Consider the following 25,424-nt stretch of genomic DNA (forward strand, 5'->3'; position numbering starts at 1 on the left):
GGACTGCAGCTAAGCCCCCGAATGGAAGGGTTGCTCTCCACTCGGTAGGATTTTTTGAAACTTAGGCGAGTACTGGACTGCAGCTAAGCCCCCGAGTGGGAGGGTTGCTCTCCACTCGGTAGGTTTTCTTGAAACTTAGGCGAGTACTGGACTGCAGCTAAGCCCCCGAGTGGGAGGTTTGCTCTCCACTCGGGAGGATTTTTTGAAACTTAGGCGAGTACTGGACTGCAGCTAAGCCCCCGAGTGGGAGGGTTGCTCTTCACTCGGCAGGATTTTTTGAAACTTAGGCGAGACGGATTCGCAACTAAGTCACCCACTGGGGGATTTAGAGCATATAAAAAAGAATAACAATCATTTATGAGATTGTAAAAACTGTGTCGCGGGGTGACCGAGTGGTGATGAGGTGACCAACCGATGGCAACGCGCGGGACGGCCGAGTGGTGATGAGGTGACCAACCAATGGCAACGCGCGGGACGGCCGAGTGGTGATGAGGTGACCAACCAAGTGGCAACGCGCGGGGCGGCCGAGTGAAGTAGACGCATCCCGCGGCATGGCGACGCACGCGGCGGCCAAGTGATGAGGATGCTTGCCGCGGAGTGACGATGCGCAGTGCGTCTGTGTGATGTAGACGCGTCCCATAGAGTGGCGACACCCGGAGCGTCCGAGTGAAGTAGACGCGTCCCGCGGAGTGATGATGCGGGGCGTCCGAGTGAAGTAGACGCATCCCGCGGCATGGCGACGCACGCGGCGGCCAAGTGATGAGGATGCTTGCCGCGGAGTGACGATGTGCGGCGCGTCCGAGTGATGTAGACGCATCCCGCAGAGTGGCGACACCCGGAGCGTCCGAGTGAAGTAGACGCGTCCCGCGGAGTGATGATGCGGGGCGTCCGAGTGAAATAGACGCATCCCGTGGTGTGACGACGCACGTGGCGGCCAAGTGATGAAGATCCTTGCCGCGGAGTGACGATGCGGGGGGGCGTCCGAGTGATGTAGACGCGTCCCGCGGAGTGGCGACGTGCAAGACGTCCGATTGATGAAAATGTGTGCAACTGAGCGTTGGCATGCAGGCGACCGAGTGGAGTAGACGAATCCCGCAGAGTGATGAGGCGCGGGGCGTCTTAGTGAAGTAGACGCGTCCCACGGAGTCGTGTCCAACGGAGCGGCGACGCGCAGGGAGGCCGTTGGATAGGTTGATGAAGTCGCGAACATATGAATGACAACGACGTGCGGGTGCTTGAGTGCCAGCAGACTGCCCGAGTTGGACCGTTGTTGCAGTGAGCTTTAGTCTCGTCGGAGTAAAACCGCCGTGTACTGGAACTGGCGTGTGTAGTACTGTCGAGAAGCTGAAGCCAAAAGGAGTCGTTGCCGCGTGCCCGTTCAGTCGATGCCGGAAGGAGGTACCTCCGAGTGCCTGAAGCTGTCCAGGAGTGCAATGCATCCGAGTGGATTCTCCCGAGTAACCGGGTCGTTCTCCCGAGTCTATTTCCGTTTAGCCCCGACGATGGAGGGAGGAGTCGCTTGACGCCGGAAGGAAGAGCTACTCGGTACCAGAGGGAGGAGACGATCGTGGCCGGGTAAGGAGTTGCTCGGCGCCAGAGGGAGAAACCGTCGAGCATCCGTGTTGTGTGTTATTTGCTTCCGTTCGAAAGATCCATCGTATGACCCTGCGAGTTTGCAAGTAAAGCCACGGTTAAAATGTTGTGTGGTTATACCTGCATGCATGCATGCATGCGTCCATTAATTGGTGCAGAAATAGCGGAAGTAAAGCGCTCTTTGGCCGCCGTAATCAGGTAACCGACGCTGGAAATCTCCACTAATTGGCCGCTTAATGAGGCGGTCAATTAACTCCTCGGAAGGTTTATGAGGCCACGTCCTGAACCTGTACGCGCATGCATGAGGCTTTAATTAGTGGCAGTTAAGCAAGAGTTAAGGCCGTTCATGCATGTAAGCAAGTTTCCCTTTCCCACGGCCATTTATCCTCTGCATGCAGGAAATGAATGGAAAGGAATTAAAGTTAGAAGGAAAGTGAAAGATGGGGCGCAGAACTCCCTGGTGGGCCATGGCAGCGGCTGTTTTTGGCACGGATCCATCGCGAGAGGCGGCCGCGATGAATCCGAGTGCGGGGCGGCGTCTTCCTGCGAGGCCGCGCGCGGGCGGAACTGATCGGAGACGTGGACAGCCTCGGCGTTGGTGCCGCGTCCCGCCCGTGCATCCAGCGCGGAGGTTGTCGTGTGGCGGTTCACGAGGGATGCCCCCGCAACATGCCGTGTCAGGGCATCGCGGAGAGGCGGCTGCAGCGCCAGGCCTGCGCGCACGTCGTAGTGACCACAACCGAGCGTCCGTGCTGCCAGATGGACTGTCGAGCGCCTGCGATCGTTGCAGCCGGCTGACGGGCGGGTTGAAGTCGATTGAGAAGAGGAAGCAGGAGGTGCAGTCCGGCGCGCTGGCGGCCACGCGTGAGGACGGATGGCCACGACTCTTGGCGCACCGTATTGATGCCCTGTTCCCTTCCTCGTCTCTTCTCTGATTTATTCATGCATGGATGTGTCGGATCCTGCAGGAGGAAAAGACAAACTCAATCTTAGACAATGTATTGTAAAGAGATTAGATCGAATGGATACTTCCCTGGTCCTTTTATTTGTACGAATGGCGCGATGACCAGAGCTCTAGCGGCCAATTTCTCTGGTGATGGTAGTTGATTCGCTGTTGAAGATTGGAGAAAAAACCATTTGCATCATGGCTCGAAAGACGCCATGCCCCACGGTGGGCGCCATCTGTCGTGGTATCGATTCCGACAGTAAGAGAGGGGTAGGATAACGGAGCATGATCTATCGAGATGCATATGGATGACACGGTGGTTTTAGCGAGTTCGGGCCTCTCACGGTGGAGATAACAACCCTACGTCTCGTGCTCCGGAGAGGCTTTGTTTTATCTGAGTATATATCCGGAGATTACAATGTGTGTGTGAGAGAGAGGAACGGATCCCCATACCTGAGCTAAGTCCTGAGACTAATGGTGAAAAGGGAGAGAGGTGGAAGAAAGAACCCCCTAGTCTAGTGGTGGGGGGTGGCTTATATAGAGTGCGCCACCCCCTCATCTCCTATGTTACAAAGTGGGGCATGAATGCCATAATGCCAGCCCACTATCAAGCCCTCACTATTAGAATGATGCCGGCTGCTTTGCTGCCTGCTGGTCTTCGTATATCCGAGTGAGTCGTACAGTCGAGTGGTGAACTGTCATCCGAGTGGATGGTATGCTGCTTGGTCGAGTGGATAGTATGCTGCTTGTCCGAGTGGATAGTATGTCTGTATGAAATTTACCTGGACCCACATGTTGTGTGGACCCCATGCTTCATGATATTTCGACCCTTCGTGGGCCTACCTATTATGTATATCCCCAACAATCATCTCATACAATAAATATAGCATCACGTCTTGACCATATCACATCACAACATGCCCTGCAAAAACAAGTTAGACGTCCTCTACTTTGTTGTTGCAAGTTTTACGTGGCTGCTACGGGCTGAGCAAGAACCGTTCTTACCTACGCATCAAAACCACAACGATAGTTCGTCAAGTTAGTGCTGTTTTAACCTTCGCAAGGACCGGGCGTAGCCACACTCGATTCAGCTAAAGTGAGAGAGACAGACACCTGCCAGCCACCTTTAAGCACGTGTGCTCGTAACGGTGAAACCAGTCTCGCGTAAGCGTACGCGTAATGTCGGTCCGGGCCGCTTCATCTCACAATACCGCCGAACCAAAGTATGACATGCTGGTAAGCAGTATGACTTGTATCGCCCACAACTCACTTGTGTTCTACTCGTGCATATGACATCTACGCATAAAACCTAGGCTCGGATGCCACTGTTGGGGAACGTAGTAATTTCAAAAAAATTCCTACGCACACGCAAGACCATGGTGATGGCATAGCAATGAGAGGGGAGAGTGTTGTCCATGTACCCTCGTAGACCATAAGCGAAAGCGTTATGACAACGCGGTTGATGTAGTCGTACGTCTTCACGATTCGACCGATCCAAGCACCGAACGTACGGCACCTCCGTGTTCAGCACACGTTCAGCTCGATGATGTTCCCCTGGCTCCAATCCAGCAAAGCGTCGGGGATGAGTTCCGTCAGCACGATGGCGTGGTGACAATGATGATGTTCTACTGGTGCAGGGCTTCGCCTAAACTCCGCGACGATATGACCGAGGTGGAATATAGTGGAGGGGGGCACCACACACGGCTAAGGAACGATCCGTAGATCAACTTGTGTGTCATGGGGTGCCCCCTGCCCCCGTATATAAAGGAGCAAGGGAGGAGGAGGCAGCCGGCCAAGGGAGGGCGCGCCAGGGAGGAGTCCTACTCCCACCGGGAGTAGGACACCCTCCTTTCCTAGTCCAACTAGGAGACCTTCCATGTAGTAGGAGTAGGAGAGAAGGAAAGGGAAGAGAGAAGGGAAGGAAGGAGGGGTTGCGGCCCCTCCCCCTAGTCCAATTCGGACTAGGCCTTGGGGGGCGCGCGGCCTGCCCTAGGCAGCCCCTCTCTCTTTCCCGTATGGCCCAATAAGGCCCAATACTTCTCCCGGCGAATTCCCGTAACTCTCCGGTACTCCGAAAAATACCCGAATCACTCGGAACCTTTCCGAAGTCCGAATATAGTCGTCCAATATATCGATCTTTATGTCTCGACCATTTAGAGACTCCTCGTCATGTCCCCGATCTCATCCGGGACTCCAAACTCCTTCGGTACATCAAAACTCATAAACTCATAATATAACTGTCATCGAAACCTTAAGCGTGCGGACCCTATGGGTTCGAGAACTATGTAGACATGACCTAGAACTGTTTCCGGTCAATAACCAATAGTGGAACCTGGATGTTCATATTGGCTCCTACATATTCTACAAAGATCTTTATCGGTCAAACCGCATAACAACATACGTTGTTCCCTTTGTCATCGGTATGTTACTTGCCCGAGATTCGATCGTCGGTATCCAATACCTAGTTCAATCTCGTTACCGGCAAGTCTCTTTACTCGTTCTGTAATACATCATTTCGTAACTAACTCATTAGTTACAATGCTTGCAAGGCTTAAGTGATGAGTATTACCGAGAGGGCCCAGAGATACCTCTCCGACAATCGGAGTGACAAAACCTAATCTCGAAATACGCCAACCCAACATGTACCTTTGGAGACACCTGTAGAGCACCTTTATAATCACCCAGTTACTTGTGATGTTTTGTAGCATACAAAGTGTTCCTCTGGTAAACGGGAGTTGCATAATCTCATAGTCACAGGAACATGTATAAGTCATGAAGAAAGCATTAGCAACATACTAAACGATCGTGTGCTAAGCTAACGGAATGGGTCAAGTCAATCACATCATTCTCCTAATGATGTGATCCCGTTAATCAAATGACAACTCTTTTGTCCATGGCTAGGAAACTTAACCATCTTTGATTCACGAGCTAGTCAAGTAGAGGCATACTAGTGACGCTATGTTTGTCTATGTATTCACACATGTATTATGTTTCCGGTTAATACAATTCTAGCATGAATAATAAACATTTATCATGAAATAAGGAAATAAATAATAACTTTATTATTGCCTCTAGGGCATATTTCCTTCAACAAGAACGTCCTAACTTCAAGACACTCGATCCGTCTGATATACTTGAGAGGCTCAACACACATGAGTTCCAGCTTTCTGAGAAAAGAGATATCTATGGCCCCAACTATGGCCGAACTCGTGCTTTGAAGGCAAAAGTTGTTTCCTCATCTGAAGAAGAAGAATCTGACTGTGGTTCTGACGATCCTGAAGACATTGGAAGGGAGCTTGCTATGCTTGTGAAGAAGTTCCAGAAATTCACCAAGAATAAGGGCTTCAGAAAGTCTTCACGATCCAGTTCAAGAAATGATGAAGCCTCCACTCGAGACAACAAGAAGAGAACATGTCACAAGTGTAAGAAGACTGGGCACTACATCTCTAAGTGTCCTCAGTGGGACAACGAGAAGAAGAAGAAGAAGAGCAAGGAATATGACTCCGATGACAAGAAGAAGAAGAAATCTTCGAAGTCTTCTTCCAAGTCCTCATCAAGGTCTTCATCTCACAAGAAGAGCTCATCTGGCAAGGCTCGTGCTTTTGTTGGCAAGGGAATGGATTCAGAAGAGGAGTCTGCTTCTGAGGAGGTAGAGGTGGAATCTGAAGCTGAGTCCGACTCTGGCGTTGCAAGTCTGGCTCTAGCCACAGCCTACGTCGCAAAGTCCATCTTCAACACTGAAGATAATGACTCCCACACCAACGCTGATGATGACAAGGACGATCCTGCTCCCACCTACTGCTTCATGGCACGCGGCGCCAAGGTAAAATCGCGCGATGCTTACTTTCAAACATCAAGTGAAGATGACTCTGATTGTGAATCTAAACCCAGCTACAAAACACTTGCTAAAATTGCTACTGAACAACAAAGGGCTATGGAACATACTCAAAAACTGTTAGACAAAAGCGATGATCTGTTGGACGCGGAAATGACACGTTCACAGTCCTTAGTTGAAGACATAAAAAATCTTCATGCTAAGTATCAAGAACTTGAAAGTCTTCATGAGACACTCTCAACCACTTATGAAAAGCTCTCCTATGATTATCTTCAAAGGAAGCAAGAGCTTGAGAAACTGAAAGCGACTCACGAAGATCTTCAAAAAGAGAATGAGTCATTTCGCGCTCAACAGATCATTCCCGCTCAGGATGAATTTGAACCACCATGCTTAAAATGCATTGAGCGTGATAATGCTGCCTCTGTTGCTGAATGTTCCACTGCTGCTATTGTTGCTCTGTCTTCAACTACTGATGTGGTAACTAACCCCTCTTCTGAGGATACCACTACTATTGCTGATGAAAATGCTAGGTTGAAGACATTGCTTGAAACAGGGATGTATAAAAGTCTAAAAGGGCATCAGACACTTTGTGATGTCCTCAAAAAGCAGATTCTGAACCGAAACCCTAGGAAAGAGGGTGTTGGGTTCGAGAGGAAAATGAATGCTGATGGTTCCTACTGGAAGCCTGAGCAGTATCCCAAAACCACATGGGTTGCTGCAAAGGAACCTTCAGTGGATCCATCCACTTTATCTGGCTTTACCTGTGCTAATCCTATTATCATTGATGAATCCTTTGATGCAAACTATAAACTGTTCAAAAATCAAAATGGTGAAGTGTTTGCCAGGTATATTGGTACTAACTGCAGGAATGGACCGCCAATGAAGAAGATCTGGGTTCCTAAACGCTGTCTTGAGAATCTTCCAGTGAATGTCATCATGACACCACCAGGGAAGAAGACAAACTCCAGACCAAAGGCATCATATGGTCCAACGGCTACTTATGAACACAGGACTCAATTGAGTCACCCTAACGCCAATGTTTTGCAGGGAAATCATACTCAGACTCATGAATATGAGCGTGTGTCTTCAAACCGCTTTGTTCATAGAACTAAGAACTTTTTTGCTTATTCACATGAGTATCATTCATCTCCTGCAAGGCTATTTGCTAGGGATTCAAAGCCGAAATTCTCAGATGCTGCACTTAGACTCATTGCTTCTAAACCACCCCTGAAAATGTGGGTGGTGAAGAAGAATTAACTCTCTTTTGCAGAATGTGGTCTCCAGCCAGCAATCAATGGCGTCCAATATAATTGCTGGGGACCTAAAACATAAAGGGACGCATGATAAAATGACTTACTATGTATTCCACATATGAATCGCTTACCTGTCATTTGTGCTAACTTTCATCTATGCTGTGATAATCCAAGTGTGCATCTACTGCTTATGCTTCACAACATACCTTGTGAAGCCTATCCTCCTAATTGCACTGTAGGGCATGTCACCAAAAGCTTCAGAATGGATTATTGACAGCGGATGCACTAATCATATGACTGGTGATCAAAGTCTTCTCATGGACTCAACCTTACGTCCATCCGAGAAGAGTCAAATCACATTTGCTGACACTGGTAAAGGCAAGGTATTGGGTCTAGGTAGAGTTGCAATCTCAAAGGATCAACACATGGATAAAGTGATGCTTGTTGAATCCCTTGGATTCAAATTAATGTCTGTCTCAATGCTTTGTGACTTAAACATGATTGTGATATTTGGAAAATATCGTTGCCTTGTACTAATGGAATCTGACAAATCTCTAGTCTTTGAAGGGTATAGGAAAGGTGATCTATACATGGTATATTTCTCAGCAGGTCCACAGCTTGCCGTATGTCTTCTTGCAAAAGCTTCAGAATGCTGGCTCTGGCATCGAAGGCTGGGGCACGCTGGCATGAGGAACTTGCACACTCTCATCAAGAAGAAGCATGTCATAGGCATCGAAGGTGTCAAGTTCAAGAAAGATCATTTGTGTGGTGCTTGTGAAGCCGGAAAGATGACAAGGGCAAAGCACCCCTCGAAGACAATCATGACAGCGTCTCAACCCTTCGAACTGCTACACATGGACTTATTTGGACCTACTCACTACTCCACCCTCACAACAACGGCGTGTCTCTATGGCTTCGTCATTATTGATGACTACTCAAGATATACATGGGTGCACATAATTCTCTACAAGACTGAAGTACAAGATGTCTTCAGACGATTCGCCAGTCGAGCAATGAACAATTATGGCGTCAAGATCAAGCATATCAGAAGTGATAATGGCACTGAATTCAAGAACACCGGGCTTGATCTTTATCTGGATACAATGGGAATCACTCATGAATTCTCTGCTCCATACACACCTCAGCAAAACGGCATTGTTGAGCACAAGAATAGAACCCTCATCGAGATGGCTCGAACAATGCTCGATGAGTACAAGACACCAAGAAAGTTCTGGCCTGAAGCCATTGATACAGCTTGTTATATCATCAACCGTGTCTACATCCATAAGCTTCTGGGCAAAACATCCTATGAGCTCCTTACTGGCAAGAAGCCAAATGTCAGTTACTTCAGAGTCTTTGGTGCTAGGTGCTGGATCAAGGATCCCCATCACAAGTCAAAATTTGAACCCAAAGCTCACGAAGGCTTCATGCTTGGCTATGGAAAGGATTTGCACTCTTACAGAGTCTTCAACCTCTTCCACTACAAAATCATTGAAACATGGATGTGCGATTTGATGAAACCAATGGTTCACAAAGAGAAATTCTGCCAAGTACACTTGATGAAGCTTCTTCCAGTGAATCTATCAAGCTGATGGGAACTGGTGAAATCATGCCTTCTGAAGCATAGCCTGAAGAGGAACTTATCATTTCTGCACCAAACCAACCTAAAGACAATGCTCAGACCGAAGACAATACTTCCAATGATGACTATTATCAACATGAGCAAGGTCTTCGTCCAGTTCATCCTCGTGTTGCAAATGAAGTACAAATTGAGAAGATAATTGACAGCATCAATGCGCCTGGTCCGCTCACTCGCTCAAGAGCAACACAATTAGCAAACTTCTGTGGGCACTTTTCATTTGTGTCAATATCAGAACCCAAGAAAGTTGTTGAAGCCTTTATGGAACCTGAATGGATTCAAGCCATGCAAGAAGAACTTCAACAGTTCAAGCTGAACAATGTTTGGGAACTGGTCAAGCGCCCTGATCCTCGCAAGCATAATATTATTGGAACAAAGTGGATATATCGAAACAAGCAAGACGAGCATGGTCAAGTCGTCAGAAACAAACCACGTCTTGTGGCTCAAGGATATACTCAAGTTGAAGGAATTGACTTTGATGAAACATTTGCTCCTGTTGCTAGGCTTGAAGCTATTCACATACTGCTAGCCTATGCTAATCATCACAACATCTTGCTATATCAAATGGATATAAAGAGTGCATTTCTCAATGGCAAGATTGAAGAAGAAGTATATGTCACACAACCACCTGGCTTTGAAGATCCAAAACATCCTGATATGGTGTACAAGCTAAACAAAGCACTGTATGGTCTCAAACAAGCTCCTCGTGCCTGGTATGATACAATCAAAGACTTCCTGAAGAGCAAAGGCTTCAAACCTGGATCCCTCGATCCCACACTCTTCACGAAGACATATGATGGTGAACTGTTTGTGTGCCAAATATATGTGGATGACATAATCTTCGGCTGCACCAACCAGAAGTACAGTGATGAGTTTGGGTACATGATGCAAGAGCAATATCAAATGTCCATGATGGGTGAGCTGAAGTTCTTCCTCGGTCTTCAAATTCGTCAGCAACGAAATGGCATCTTCATATCTCAAGAAAAGTACCTCAAAGATTTTCTGAAGAAGTTTGGAATGGAAGACTGCAAGGGCTACACGACGCCAATGCCAGCCAAACACCACCTTGGCCCCGACGACAATGGTAAAGAGTTTGATCAAAAGGTATACCGCTCCATGATTGGTTCTTTGCTTTATTTATGTGCATCTAGGCCAGATATTATGCTTAGTGTTTGCATGTGTGCTCGATTCCATGCGGCACCAAAGGAACCGCATCACTTAGCTGTGAAGCGAATTCTTCGATATTTGGCTTACACCCCAACACTCGGATTATGGTATCCAAAGGGCTCAAGGTTTGACCTAGTTGGATTCTCAGATGCTGATTATGCTGGTGACAAGGTGGATCGCAAGTCAACATCAGGCACATGTCATTTTCTTGGTCGATCACTTGTCTGTTGGTCTTCAAAGAAGCAGAACTGTGTATCACTCTCAACTACTGAATCTGAATACATTGCTGTTGGATCCTGTTGTGCTCAGCTTCTATGGATGAAGCAAACTCTCAAGGATTATGGCATCAACCTGAAACAAGTACCTCTCTTCTGCGACAACGAAAGTGCCATCAAGATTGCCAACAATCCAGTCCAGCACTCGAAGACAAAGCACATTGAAATTCGTCATCACTTTCTCAGAGATCATGTTATGAAGAAAGATATAGATATCATGCATGTCAACACTGAAGAGCAACTGGCAGATATCTTCACAAAGCCCTTGGATGAGAAAAGGTTTTGCAAGTTACGGTGTGAGCTAAATATCTTGGAATCCTCAAATGTCCTGTGATCAGGCACACATCCTAACACTTATGCATATTGATGACTTAGATGTGCAACACACAAAGAAATGTATATCTTCAATCAATGAAGATTTACACTCTGAGTGTGAATACATTAATGTCACATCCCTAGTTCTGGTATGACCTAGACTAGCTAGTCATTTGTGCATCATGTTTATATTCCATTTAAATTTGAAATGAGGATTGGTGGAACCCTCAGAATCATTTTTGAAAATGACCCAAATAAAAATTTCTCCAAAAGGGTCCAAGAAAATGCTCATGTTGCTCTCTGAAAATATTGGACAGAGATAAAAATCAAACCAATATTTTTAAGAGCTCATAGGTATTAATTTTGGGCATTTGGAATTAATGCAGTAATTATTTGCTTTGGATATATATTGTTATATATATAAAATATTGTCCAAAAATTATGCCATTTATAAAGGAGCTCTGGAATAATATAGTTAGCTCCTGCAAAAATTGGCATAAGGAAATAAATTGATTTAGTATTTTATTAAATCAAAACAAATGTCAGAAAAATAGAAAATAAAAATAAAAGAGGGAGACTTACCTGGGCCTCCTCCCTGTGCAGCCCAGCAGCAGCGGGCGGCCCAGCCCCCCTCCTCCTCTGTCGTCTTTGTCCTCGACAGAGGGATGGGAGCATGCCCGGCGCGCGCGCGCGCCACCGCGCCACGCCACCAGCTCGCCTGCCTGCCTACCCTGCCAGCGCGACGCCGCGATGCTTCTTCTCGGTGCCGCCCCGATCCCCTGGCCTCACCCCCCTCTCTCTTCCGTGCTTTTCCCCTTCTCCCTCTCTCTCACCCGAGAATCACCGCCGCCGCCGACGAGCATCACCGTAGCCACCGCCTCCCCCTCGCCTCCCCGACACGCTCCCCAGCTTCGCCGCGACCCCCTCTACCTCCTCGTCGAGCCACGCAAGACGGAGCACCCCGTGGAGCCGTCGCCGTCGCCATCTTCGCCTCCGGTCGCCGTGGATCCTCGCCATCGATTCGGGAGCTACCGGGCATCCCCGACCTCGCCCTCGCGCTCGCTGATCTCGCTGTGAGCCCCCGCACCGAACCTCCCCCTCCCCGATGCCGATTTCTTCCTCCAACCGCGGGCTCCGTCGAGCCCGAGAGCTCATCGCCGCCGGCCACGAGGTCGCCGCGGCTAGAGCCCCCACACGTCGCGTCCGAGCACGCTGTCGTCCTCGGCGCGTTCCCAGGAACACAGAGCACCTACCCACTCTTCCTCCCGTGCACCATAGCGCTCCGTCCCTCTTCACCGAACTCCGGCCGCCGCCCCGAGCTTTGCTCCGGCGAGCTCCGGCGCCCCCGCAGCCCCCCACCAGCTCCCCTGGTTGCGGACGACGATGGGCTACGCCCCGGTGGTCTTCGCGCGACCAAACGCCGCTTGTAGCGCAAGTCCGGCGAGTCGTCGCCGCGCTATTGGTCGCCGCCGGCCAGAACTCCGGCGGGCTAACGTGGCTTTGTTAATTAGGCACTAATCCCCACCTACTGACACTGACCAGTGGGCCCCAGGGCTTAGTCAAAGCTAATCAGCCCAGGTTTGACTCGGGGTTAACCCTAGTGTCACTGACGTGTGGACCCCACACGTCAGGTTTGACCCCAGTCAGCCGCAGTTGACTGCTGACGTCGTGCTGACGTCATGCTGGCGCAATAATATGATTTCTGGATTTAAATTAAATCAGGAAATTCCAGAAATTGATTTAAACTTCAAAAATTCATATCAATTCAACCGTAGCTCAGATTAAAATAATTTATATATGAAAAATTATCAGAAAAATGCAATCTTTCCATCTGTACTAGTTTCATGCATGACAAACCAACTTATACTTGCTGTATAGGTGAAAACACATTATGGCATATATAAGAGCTTACTTTGGAGATGCATTTGAGCTTATGGTTCAAATGGACTTCAAACCAAATGATTACTAGTTGCATTAGCTCAAACAGCATCACATCTACATGCCATGTTCATGCATCATATTGTTGCATATGATTGTGTATTGATTGCCGGCGCCGTTCCTTCTCGATAGGTCCTGCTCCGGAGCCGTTCCAGAGTACCTGTCTGTGAAGCAGTGCCTCCTCTGTTGATTTACCAGGCAAGCAAACCCCCTTGTTCATTCCGATACAATCCTACTCTCTCGCTCCTGCTCTCAGTTATTGCATTAGGACAACAACGATTCATCTGCTACTTTGTGCTGCGGTAGTTGAACCCATTCCTCTGCATGACCTGTCATTGCCACAGTAAATAGTTGAAACCCACTAGCATGTGTAGGAGTTGATTGAAGCCATTGTTGTGTTCCTACCATGCTATGCCTGCTATTGCTTAGAGTTGTGTCAGGTCTGGTTCATTGGGAATGAATTGGAGTGTTACGATATGTTCTGATGCTGAGAGTGAAGTGTGTGAACACGATTTGGTAAAGGTAGCGGTGAGAGGCCATGTAGGAGTACATGGTGGGTTGTCTCACTGGAACCGTCCCTAAGCACTGAGTTCTATGTATGTTGTCCAATGACTCGATACTACCACACATTGGGTTCCGGTAACTCGACCCCTCTCGACTTATTAACCAACTTGATCTCTGTCCAGGAGTCGCAACTAGTTTCTGGTGTTTGTAGGTAGTGTTAGTAGTCTACCAAGTGGCACCCGACCAGGTGGGCTTGGGACAGACTAGGCACAAGTGGCACGATGTACCAAGCGTAGATCCATCCGGCGAGGTGGGCTTGGGAACCCTGCACACATCGTTTGGGGCCGTGAGTGAAACCCCGGCCGGATCTCCTTGCGGATGGAACCCGAATAGGCGATAAACCTGGATTAGAGTCTTGTGTGGTTAGTCAGGTCGTGGCCGACACCCTCGCCAGGCTTCCGCTTGAAGGTTGCCGAGATACATGACGTGTACATGGCGGTAAGTGGCGAGAGCGTGTGTGAAGAAGTACACCCCTGCAGGGTTAACATGATCTATTCGAATAGCCGGGTCCGCGGTTATGGACTTCTTGGATGCTTACATGGTACATAGACAACTTGAAGTGGATACTCTAAAATGCTCAAGACAAGTGTGAGTGCTATGGATGGCCTTCTCGTAGGGAGACGGGGATGAATCCATAGTAGTGTATTGTGTGGTGATTAGTGGACTCGTGTGCGCCATATCACCTCAAGAGTTTCTGGTAGTCGTAGAACAGGATAGCCACCGAGTCAAAGCTGGCTTGCTGCAACTAAACCCCACATTACCCTCTTGATACAAATGCATGTATGATAGGATCTGATGTAAGTCTTGCTGAGTACCTTTGTACTCATGTTGCTTTATTTATGTTTTTGCAGTGGAGACTTCGGTCTTACTAGTGTTCTCATGGACTTCGACAAGTAGCTTGTACCTCAGCTACGATCTTGATCGGACGTTGTAGATAGTCAGGCTTTCAGCCTTTTTCATTTATAGATGTCTGTACTCAGACATGTAATGCTTCCGCTTGTTGCTTGATTGCTCTGAATGTTGGGTCATGTGACCCCTGTTTGTAATAAATGATATGATGGCTCTTCTGAGCCTTTATCTATATGAGTTGTTGAGTTATGATGTGATGCCATGTTGTACAGCACATACTTGCATGTTATGCGTACGTGTAATGTGTATTGCTATGTGTGGGATCTGACTATCTAGTTGTTTATCCTTAGTAGTCTCTCTTACCGGGAAATGTCTCCTAGTGCTTCCACTGAGCCCTGGTAGCTTGCTACTGCTCCGGAACACTTAGGCTGGCCGGCATGTGTCCTTCTTCGATCCTGTGTCTGTCCCTTCGGGGAAATGTCACGCGATGAATACCGGAGTCCTGTTAGCCCGCTACAGCCCGGTTCACCGGAGTCCTGTTAGCCCAGTGCTACAGCCTGGATTCACTCGCTGATGACCGACATGTTCGATGCTGGGTCATGGATGCCTGTCCCTGTAAGTTTGTGCCACTTTGGGTTTACGACAAGCCATGTCAGCCCAGGCTCCTTATCATATGGATGCTAGCGACACTGTCATATACGTGTGCCAAAAGGCGCAAACGGTCCCGGGCAAAGGTAAGGCGACACCCGTGGGGTTACCGTGCGTGAGGCCGCAAAGTGATATGAGGTGTTACATGCTAGATCGATGTGGCATTGAGTCGGGGTCCTGACAATTAACATGGAATTTGACTTCGGAGTGCCACGATAATTGTGCGTCGTGTCTGGGTCTAATACTTCCTATACGGTGGGTAACGCCACCACCAAATTTCTCTGTTTGAAGTGTTTCACTCATGGCGTTACTTTTGCAAAGACTTCGCATTTGGTTTGTCTTCAGTTTCAATTTGTCTTCATGATTTTCTGCGCTATGATGATTTGATTGCATATATGTATACACATTAGCGCTCTGTCCTCTACAGCATTCACTTATAGCTATGTCTTCAAGCTGAATCTTTTGAACTAAGTGAATGTGATCGGACCCTAACCTCTCTATGCTTCCTATCTCAAACTCTAACTGTCCAAATCATATGCATTCTATTGAAACTGTTGAATGTCTTCTCTGCGTCCTAGTCAGCAGAAGACAAAGAGACAAACATTAAATCTGTTTTAAATGACTTATCTTTATTGTTGAAATCCGAAGAAGCCAGAACAACTCTCCGACATGCCTGGCGGGCGTGGGAACATGGGACAATTCTAAGTATGTTGCATGCTTGCCACGTACCCCTCAGATGTGAACCGCCAGGGGCACCAGCGTAATTGCGCTGTGTCTCTCACCTACTTATAAATACTTGTCCCCTACGGTACAGAAATCCTTCTTCCACCTCTCCACCTCCGTCAAAACCCTAGCGCCACCGCTAGCTCACGACGACGCCGGCGACGAAGCGCTTAGCTGCCGCGACTTCTCCAACGCCGTCCTCACGCCGGTCGTGGACATCGTCCTCTCCGCCGTCATCGTAGGTGTCCTCCGTCGCCAAGTTAGGGCACGGTGGGCTGAACTGCTCGGTCTCTCATTCTTCCCATCTAGTAGTTCGTCGTGCGGTAATTATAACTCTATTTTTACCACCTTTTTGATCTTCATAGATTCACCCTACTTACCGAAAGTGGTTTCTACCTACTCAATGTTAGATCTATTCTGTCTGCATCTCATAATGCCTAGTCTATTCACTTAGATTTCCTATCTAGTTTGATTCCTCACTTGTACTTATTCATGAATTGGTACAAATCTGGAACCAACTCACCACATATAAGTGAATGTCTTCGCATCATGAGGTCAATGTCTTCAAACTCATTTATCTTCAAAATCTTCTGAGAATGCATATGACCTCTTCCCCTTCCCTCGCATCTCTAATGCTGTCACAGGTACATGTCCGTGGGAGAATCCCCTGGTTCTCATAGTCTGCATTCGTTTGCAAAATACTTACAGCATCATATCAATTCTCCTGAAGCCAGTTCCTGCTTGACCAGCAAGCGTAAATCTCTGAAGCCTCTGACCATACTGAAGCCATTCAGCTTGAAGTTCATGGCTGCAGAAAAATCAGCAAGGAAGGGTGGCAGACAGCGTCGTGGGGGAACTTCAAAGGATCTGCCTGAGGATCTGGCAGAAATCTATAAAACAGATCCTGAAGAAGATTACAATCAGCGCAAGACTCGAATCCAATGGATTCGACGCTATTGGGTTGAACAGTGGTACAAGTACAAGTTCGTCACCCAGGAGTACGCAGAGAAAAATGCTATCAAGAGCCCTTGGGGTGATATTCTCTATCGAGGCCTTCCCCCCAAGAACAAAGCTGAAGCCATTGTGCAAGAATTCTATCCTTGCATGGTCCGTGGGCCACAGCCTGAAGAAGCCGACCCAACATCATTGCTCTGGTGTCGTGACGACAATCTCTTCAAGCGCAACTTCCAGTTTGCTAAGGCTTCGGCAAAGGAAAACAAGAAGTCACGGGGATTAGACTTCAATCCTGGTCCCTCTGCTCCCCGTGATGATGGCACACGTGAAGCTGAAGAAAACAGAATTGGCCCCTTTGCAAACCTTGATGGCCTCATCACTTACATCTTGGTCCAAGGTGCCAAGGTAGATCATTCTGATAATGATGCTGACACTGATGAAGCCCCAGCCCCTCCTTCGAAGCCACAGAAGCAAAAGAAGCTAAAGGCTTCTAAATCAGCACCTCCAAAAGCTTTACGCGCGAAGCCTCTGGCCACTGCACCTCCTGAAGCCAGTGTGCAGTCTGAAGATCAATCCCGCATCTCCAAGAAGACGGAGAAGAAAAAGCAACTTGTCAGGCATACGGATCAAACCTTGACTCCTGCCGCCATTCTGCGTGAAGAACCCATTGATCTATCAAGTGATGAAGATCTTGCTGATGATGCTCTTGAGCAGCTGATAAAGAGCAAGGAAGAAGCAGAAATCTTCAACAACTTGCCTCTCTTTGATGTGGCCATCATCCACAATTTCATTGATGAGTGGTTCGACACCCCAAATGTTAGCTTTGAAGATTTACAGCTTCCCATTGGCCTCAGTGTCGCCTTCAATGGCGCCATTGCTTCTGAGCTGGCTCTCGCTCAGCGAATCGTTGAGCTCAAGAACAAGATTGATTATGAGAAGGCTCAATTCAAGAAGCATGTGGCCAAGCTAAGTGTTCAAGACGTCCGAAACTTCAAAGTCATGCTGCATGAGCTTAAAGAAGCTTTTCTGAAGAAGCGCCAAGAAGCTCAAGGCTCTCGCGAGCGTATGAAAATTTTGGCTGATAAGTGTGTGCTTGCCTACAATGAGGCTGAGAAGCGCAAGTCACTTGGCCGTCCTGGCATTGACCCAGGATGGCTGCAAAGAAAAAGAAGAAGCTTCCTGCTGATGAGCCTGCACCTTCAAGCCAAGAAGCTCCTCGCATTATCTTCCCAAGTAGTGTGACTGGCTCGAAGCCAAAGGCCACCACAACCGCTTCAGAACAGAAGAAGACAAGGGCTACCGAGGCTGAAGCTAGAAAGAGGAAGAATACTGAAGCCTCTAATGCCACTCCCTCCATGAAGAAGCGCAAGACCAAGAAGGGTCAGGCTGCTCCCACAGAGCCCCTTGTTGTTGAACCCATCTCAGTGGTTCGTCCTACATCTGCATCCCAAGAACTTCGCATAACTGTTCATGAGCCTGCTTCCACAGAGGCTCCTGAAGCTGAAGATATACCAGCAGCTGAACCCATCGCTGCTGAAGACATTAGTCATCATGACAATGTTGAAGATGATGAAGTTCTTCCTCAGATTGAATATAATGTGGTATCATCGCCTGTTCGTACGAACAGTGAAATCATCAGCATTGGTCGTCCTCTGACGCCAATTGCTCATGATGCTTCATGGGTTGGTCACCCGCAAGAACAAGAAACCCCAAGTACTCCCCAACAACATCAACAAACCACACCATCCATCCAAGTTGAAGAGGATGAGGACCTTCCTACTCCATCTCCAAAGGCGTCGCCTGTACTACAAAGGCTTCGCAAAGGACCAAGGCCTCAAGTATCTCTTCCGAGCGTTCCAGAAGGAGAAGTGCACCGTCAACCTGTTGCACGTCAAGTGTTCTCTGAAGCCACTCCAACTGTGAATGTCTCTGTGTCTGAAGCACAAGCTGCTAAAGACAATCCGGCTGCATCAGCCGATGAAGAACGTCAAGAAGAGCGTGTCTCTACTCCCCCCATGCCTGAAGAAACAGTTCATGAAGTAAACGTGTCTGTGCCTGACCCTCCAGCTGGTCAAATGGAGGTTGAAAATCCTGAAGCTGCCACAACCAACACAAGTGAAGCCAATGACGTTGTCATGGCTGACGCTAATGTGGAGCTTGAACCAACCACTGCGCCTGAAGCTAATGAGGCCACTGCACCTGAAGCTAATGAGGCTACTGCTCCTGAAGCACCTGTTGTGCAGCCTGAAGCCTCAGCTGCTGCCACTGCTCCTGTTCCGCCCCCAAGGCCCTATACAATTGAGCAAGCATACAACCATGGCGAGCTCATCACAGTAAGTTTGCCCGTTCTGGTCCCTCCGCTTAATGTCTCTGGTCCTCAATTTGACTATCACATTGAGCATAGGCCTCAGGTCCAGAAGCCCAAGCCAAGACTGCCAAGGTTTCCTGGTACTGCCACCACTGTCGGGTCTTTCAATGCAAATGGCTTCAAGAGCCACAACACATTCTTTGATAGCTCGAAGAACCCCTACACGAAGCCACGAATATCATCAGATCGGTTCTGGAGTCATCAGCAGTGAAGCTATTACTCATGTGTTCTGTATGATCAAGGGCGCATTTTCCCTCATATGCGCCTCGACACTGAAGCCATTACTGGACTGCCCTGCTTAGAAGAAGCACTTGACTGCTTTCGTGATGCTGGGCTGCTTAGTTTTGTCACAGATAAAGAACACTGGAATGAAGAGCTATTGCTTCAATTCTATGCTACTCTGCACATTCGCGGCTACAACAGAGATACGAAGACATGGGTTCTCGAGTGGATGACCGGAAATGTCCATCATGAAGCCAAAGCTATGGATATCATCGAGCTTACAGGCCTATCCACTCCAGGAGAACTCTATGAACCTGGTTGTCAAAATCACCGCAATGCTTTGGAAAGCATCTTTCATAAGCCTGAACCCAATATGAGTCAGATGCTGAGCATGATGAAGCCCTTGCCACGTGATGTTGAATATCCAACAGAGTTCTTTGTTGAAGACCTTGAGTATCTGCCACGCACCATATATCACATCATCAGGCAAACTCTATGGCCTATCAAAGGACATTCATCAGCGGCAAAGCTTGAAGGAGCTATGAAGACTTTGGTCTTCTACATTCTTAATGGCATCAACTTCAATGCACAAGATTTCTTCATCAGACAACTTGCTGCTTCCGGCTTCGACCTATTTGGTCTGAAGTTTTATGCTCCATGGGTCATGCGCCTCATCAAGCGACACTCATCTGTCAACTATCAACCTTCTGCTCACAATCATGTGATTTTTCTACCTGAAGTTGATATGTCAGTTGAAGCTATATACCCTGATCCTGCCAAGAAGCCTCTTTGTCTTCAGAATGTCGAGCACCAAAGCTTCACTCAGCCTATTGAAGGTGTTCAAGCAGCGACACGAATCTATCCTTTGGCTGGAAATACTCGCCTGCTTCATCGAGCACCTACTGAAGCCACTGAAAGCACCATTGCCCAAAGGCCTCGGAAGCGTTCTCGCGTTCTCAATGACCGAGAACTTCTTGTGGCCCTTCATCAGAAACAGGATAAGCATCATTTCTGGCTCAAGAGACAGATGCAAAGCATCTTAGTGGATGTCAATCGCATTCGCAACCTTGCCACCAAGAATGCCTTTGTTGCTCATGAGACTTGCCGGCGATCATGGAAGAGTTTGACCCTGCTTAGTGCTGAAGTAGATCTTCAAGACGATGGCTTCAATGAAAGATTCCAGTTTGACTCCACTCCTCCCCGGACTGCTGTCCTACGTCGTACTCCATCTCTTGAAGACTCTGAATATTCTTCCTCCACGGCAACGGTAAATGCCAGAGTGATCGATGATGAAGATGATGCTACTTCACCACCTCCTACAACTGCGTGCATCGACACTGCACCAAGTTCATCTGCATCGCCACCCAACGACGATGACCCTGCTGCTTCACCTACTCATGTTGACGAGTAGATGCTCTATGTCTTCAAACCTTTTTGGTCCTTACTGACAAAAGGGGGAGAAGCATATGAGTTGATAGTCTTCAAGCGGGTTCATATGTGCGGTTGCATTATATTTTGCTGCGTGCTTACAACTCTTGCCTTTTGAAACATTTGATTCTCTGAGTTGTAACACCTAAACTTGATGGTCGTCTCCTACTTATTTGCTTTACTGTGATGCGATGATAAATTCCGCATGTGCTATGATAACTTCCGCACTTAGATCATTCTGCAGACGTCCATTTTTCATTATGCATGTCATTCTACTTACTATATCAGTTCATGCATGATGAATTATCTTCATAAGTTGAAGTGGATCTCCATAAGTACAACCTGCCATGTGCATTTGCTTCCGAAAGCAAATTACTTACATGCACATCTTCAGGGGGAGCCCTTGCAACTTATGAAGACTATTTCCTATCCTTACAATTTCACATATTTATCCCCGTTGAAAACTTCAACCAGTTTGTCATCAATCACCAAAAAGGGGGAGATTGTAAGTGCATCTAGTGCCACCCCTAGTTGGTTTTGGAGTATTGACGACAAAGTTGGTTGAGGGACTAATGCGTTTGTGAGAATTGCAGGATAACGCAGGTAGTGTCCCTCATTGATTCGGTTTACCTACCGGAGATGACCCCTAAAAATGTAAGACATTGAAGACAATGGTGGTATGAGAAGATATTCATATTGAAGACTATGACATGAGAAGACATTGCATGAAGACTATGGAGCGCGAAGACTGTGTGGATTCGTTACTTCCTTTTCTTCTTTGTTGAGTCATAGGAACCACCGTACTGTTAAGTGGGGTCCAAGTGAACTAAGTCAGAGTGACTGAAGTGATGCTCAACTCAAAGCCTATGTCTTCGAGCGAAGACAATGAGAGCAAACCTTATCTAGAGCTGGATGAGTCAGCTTTGCTTGTAGCCCAAGTAAAGTTGCCGCGTGTGTTTGAAATCTGACCGTTGGAACACGTGTCAGTTCCTTAGTGACCCAGGGTCATTTTGGACAAATCAGGTCGGGTTGCCTAGTGGCTATAAATAGCCCACCCCCTACACCATAAATTGGTGGCTGCTCAGAGTTAGTATACGACTTTTGTCGTTTGAGAGCAACCCACCTCGAAGCATTTGAGAGAGAGAAATCCTTGCGAGGACAAAGCCCAAACACCCAGAGCCAAAGAGTGTTAGGCATCACTGAAGTCTTTCTGTCTGTGTAACCTGAAGACTTATTACACTTGAGGACTGTATATCCTCCAGCCGGTTAGGCGTCGCGTTCTGAGCATCCAAGAGTCATTGTGGATTGCCGAGTGAACGAAGTCTGTGAAGGTTTGGAAGTCTACCTTGAAGACTTACCAGAGTGATTGGGCGAGGACTAAGTGTCCTTAGCTCAAGGGGAATAAGGTGAAGACACGGTCTTCTGAGTTGAATCTCAGCCTCCCTAACCAGACGTACAGTTGTCACAGCAACTGGAACTGGTCCAACAAATCCTGTGTCTTCAACAAGTGACTGGTTCTATCTCTTCCCTCCTTTATTTTGAGTTTGTCTTCGTGAAGTCATTGCTTATTTGTCTTATCTGATTGACTTCATTGCTTGACTACTATTGTTGATTGGCTTCGTACTATCTTCCATCCTGATCCTACTACCTAGCTGCTATTAGTCTTCATACGTTAACGCTATTGCATACTTGGCTATGGCTTACTTGTTGTAGTTTACCTTCCGCTGCATATCAATTAGGTCATTTCTATTGTTTGTCTTCGAAACTTCCACGTTTTGAAGACTTTGATAAAAATCACCTATTCACCCCCCCCCTCTAGTCGATAACTAGCACTTTCAAGAGCAAACCAACGTCCCTTCCCCTTCCCCGCCCGCGTCATTTATTATACCACCACTCCCTCCATTTTATGCGGAGTAAATAAAAACAGAGGGAGTATACTACGGATGAGGATCCCATGACGTGGCCGAACCAATTGAGTAACTGACATGCAGGGCCTAGCAAGCATGGGGTCCGCCAGTAAGTGACCGAAAGGGAGGGTAAGGCAGGGATACCTACGTGAGAGGATCCACTTCCACTATACTACTTTGACCAAATGTTAGAGTAATAATATATGACATGCAACTTACACAAATGTTAGAGTAATAGTAATATATGACATGCAACTTACACAAAGCATACATGGTCTAATGCATTTTTCGAGGCTAACTTTGACCAAATGTTAGAGTAATAATACATGACATGCAACTTACACAAAGCATACGGTCAATTTCGTATCTGAAAGGAGTTTCCAATGATATAATTTTCACATTATACATCTCATGTACTCCCTCCGTCTAGGTGTGTAAGTCATCTTACGAAAACCAAATAATCCCAAAACACGTACTAGCCGCGGTGCATTAACTTCTACCTCGTTTCTTGTTTTTGACATATCAACCAATAAGAGATGAGGGTGTGCATGATTTTAATGACCTGAGACTATCAAACATGACATGCAGTGGTTAGTTCATTGCATGCAATACTACTACCTCCGTACGGATTTATTGGTCCCCATTGTGTTTCGTGCCAAATTTTGACCATAGATTAAACTAACAAAATGTTCACGCATGTCACCAAACATTATATTTTTGAAAACTATGTTCAAATACGAATCCAATGAGATAATTTTTCTTGACATGCATTAACATTTTGTTAGTTAAATCTTTAGTCAAAATTTGACACAAACTACAAAGGGGGCCTATAAACCAGGACGAAGGTAGTATTAATTAGCAAATAAACATTAATGTCTCTCGTTTTCCCCTCCTCCTTGGTCACGGTGCACAGCCTAAGATGACTTACTCACCTATGTGAAAGGAGTACTATTAATCTTGTCAACAGTCAAATTGGAAACCATCTCGAGTACAAATCTAGGAGTACGTACGAATCTAACAATATTGATTGGGCGTTGTTGAATGTTGATACCTTTTTTATCATAGTAGAGATACTTTGACTACACATAAAACTTATATGTAAAGTAGAAAGGATAGGAGGGAGTATATTGTACGTTCAAAAACCAAATGGACATTGAATACCCTTTATATATGATTTGCGGATGCTATGATCACCGGTTCAAAATTTTGAATCCGCCTTAGGTATCACGTGCCCCCACTCGTTCCCTCTTGATTTCATCTCGGGGTCCGAAGATCTATTGAAAGAGAACTAGGGTGGGTACATGCGAATGATACTCGGCGGAATGTTCAAATGAGGCATGCGGGAGGATGGACTCGACTGGAGGGCGACATGATCGATGGAGAAGAGTGTTGGAGAGGAATGAGAAATAAGCAAACGCCACATGATTACACTTGAACAGCTCAAATAAACAATAAGTTGTCTCGCTTGGCCTACATAGTGAAAGGCCTAATGCGCAACGCGGAGCACTGACGCTCGAATATGGCCGGGAAAACAGGGAAACCGACATGTGGGGCACACCCATCGGGACGACGTAGCGCAGACTAGTCCAATGGAGGAGCTGGCCCACGACCTCCTCGCCACTGACAACCGTTCATGTGGGTTGTTGGGGCCAACAACGGGGCGCAGCTCCAGCGCCGCCTCTGGACACGGCGACCGCAGTGAGCGACACGCTCATATCATCGATAGACACGGTCGGTTTCAGTGTGCCGAGGGTGGCATTAGTGTTGTGGCACGACCAACGGTATGTTTGGTTTGTGCCCAAGGTTGCCCCATCAAAGCATTGGGTAGCCAAAATTTTGGTTGAGGTATTGGTTGCCCTTGAGTTGGCCGACATTGGCAAGAAAAATGAACTAGAGTTGGCTAGAGTTCATTGGCATGCCAAAGAAATGGCAACCATCCAAACAAAGAACAATCTTTGGGTCATGACCAAAATTTTGGTAAGGTGCACTTTGGCCACAATCCAAACACACCCCAACACCCGACTCGTCGAGGATGCACGGGGCGCCGCAACACATCCGTAGAGTGGTGTAGCACGGCCAACTGCATCCTCTGGACCTGAGACCATGCCGGGTCGTCTTGCTTTTTCAATGACATGCGGGGATCGCATTTGAGCAAAGGGCATCTCCAACGTTGCCACGACCGCAGCTGACCACGACCGTGCGGTGCGTTCCCAGCCGGCGCCAGTTGCCCGCATTCATGTCGTCCGTTCGTATGTCGTTGTTAAGAGGCTCGGTGCCCGAGGAACCAACTCCGGCGACTTAATGACGCACCCAGACGCTTGGCCTCATTGGAATGCACTACTTAAATCGGCAACGCCTAGCTAACCTCCACACCATAGCGAATCGTCCTCCTACCTGGCACCATATCCGCCATGACCGCAAGTCTGAACGCCCTGCGGGAGAGCTTGTCTTCGGGGATGAAGCTCGAGGTCACCGCCCTCGCTCAAGTTGCCTCTTGCGACACAATAGCGGCGTAACCGGATGCGGATGCGACCGCACAAGCGGTGGCCACGCTGGCGGCCGACGACGGGAGCACCATCAGCCACGCATCCTATTTGCCGCCATCCAACGTCCGGCACCGCCGAGGTTGGGGACTCCTCCGAGGATGAGTAGGGCATGGGAGGCGGCAGGGCATGGTGTGCCAACTGGCCGGTCCGTATCCCGTGTTCTACTCTTCCTCGCCGGAGACCGCACCTTCACTTCACGGGTCTTGAACCCCGCCCCATACATAGAGATCGCAGATGGAGGATGTCGGTCGCCG

The sequence above is a fragment of the Triticum dicoccoides genome, chromosome 7B, assembly GCF_002162155.2.
Source record: "Triticum dicoccoides isolate Atlit2015 ecotype Zavitan chromosome 7B, WEW_v2.0, whole genome shotgun sequence".
Lineage (NCBI taxonomy): Eukaryota > Viridiplantae > Streptophyta > Magnoliopsida > Poales > Poaceae > Triticum > Triticum dicoccoides.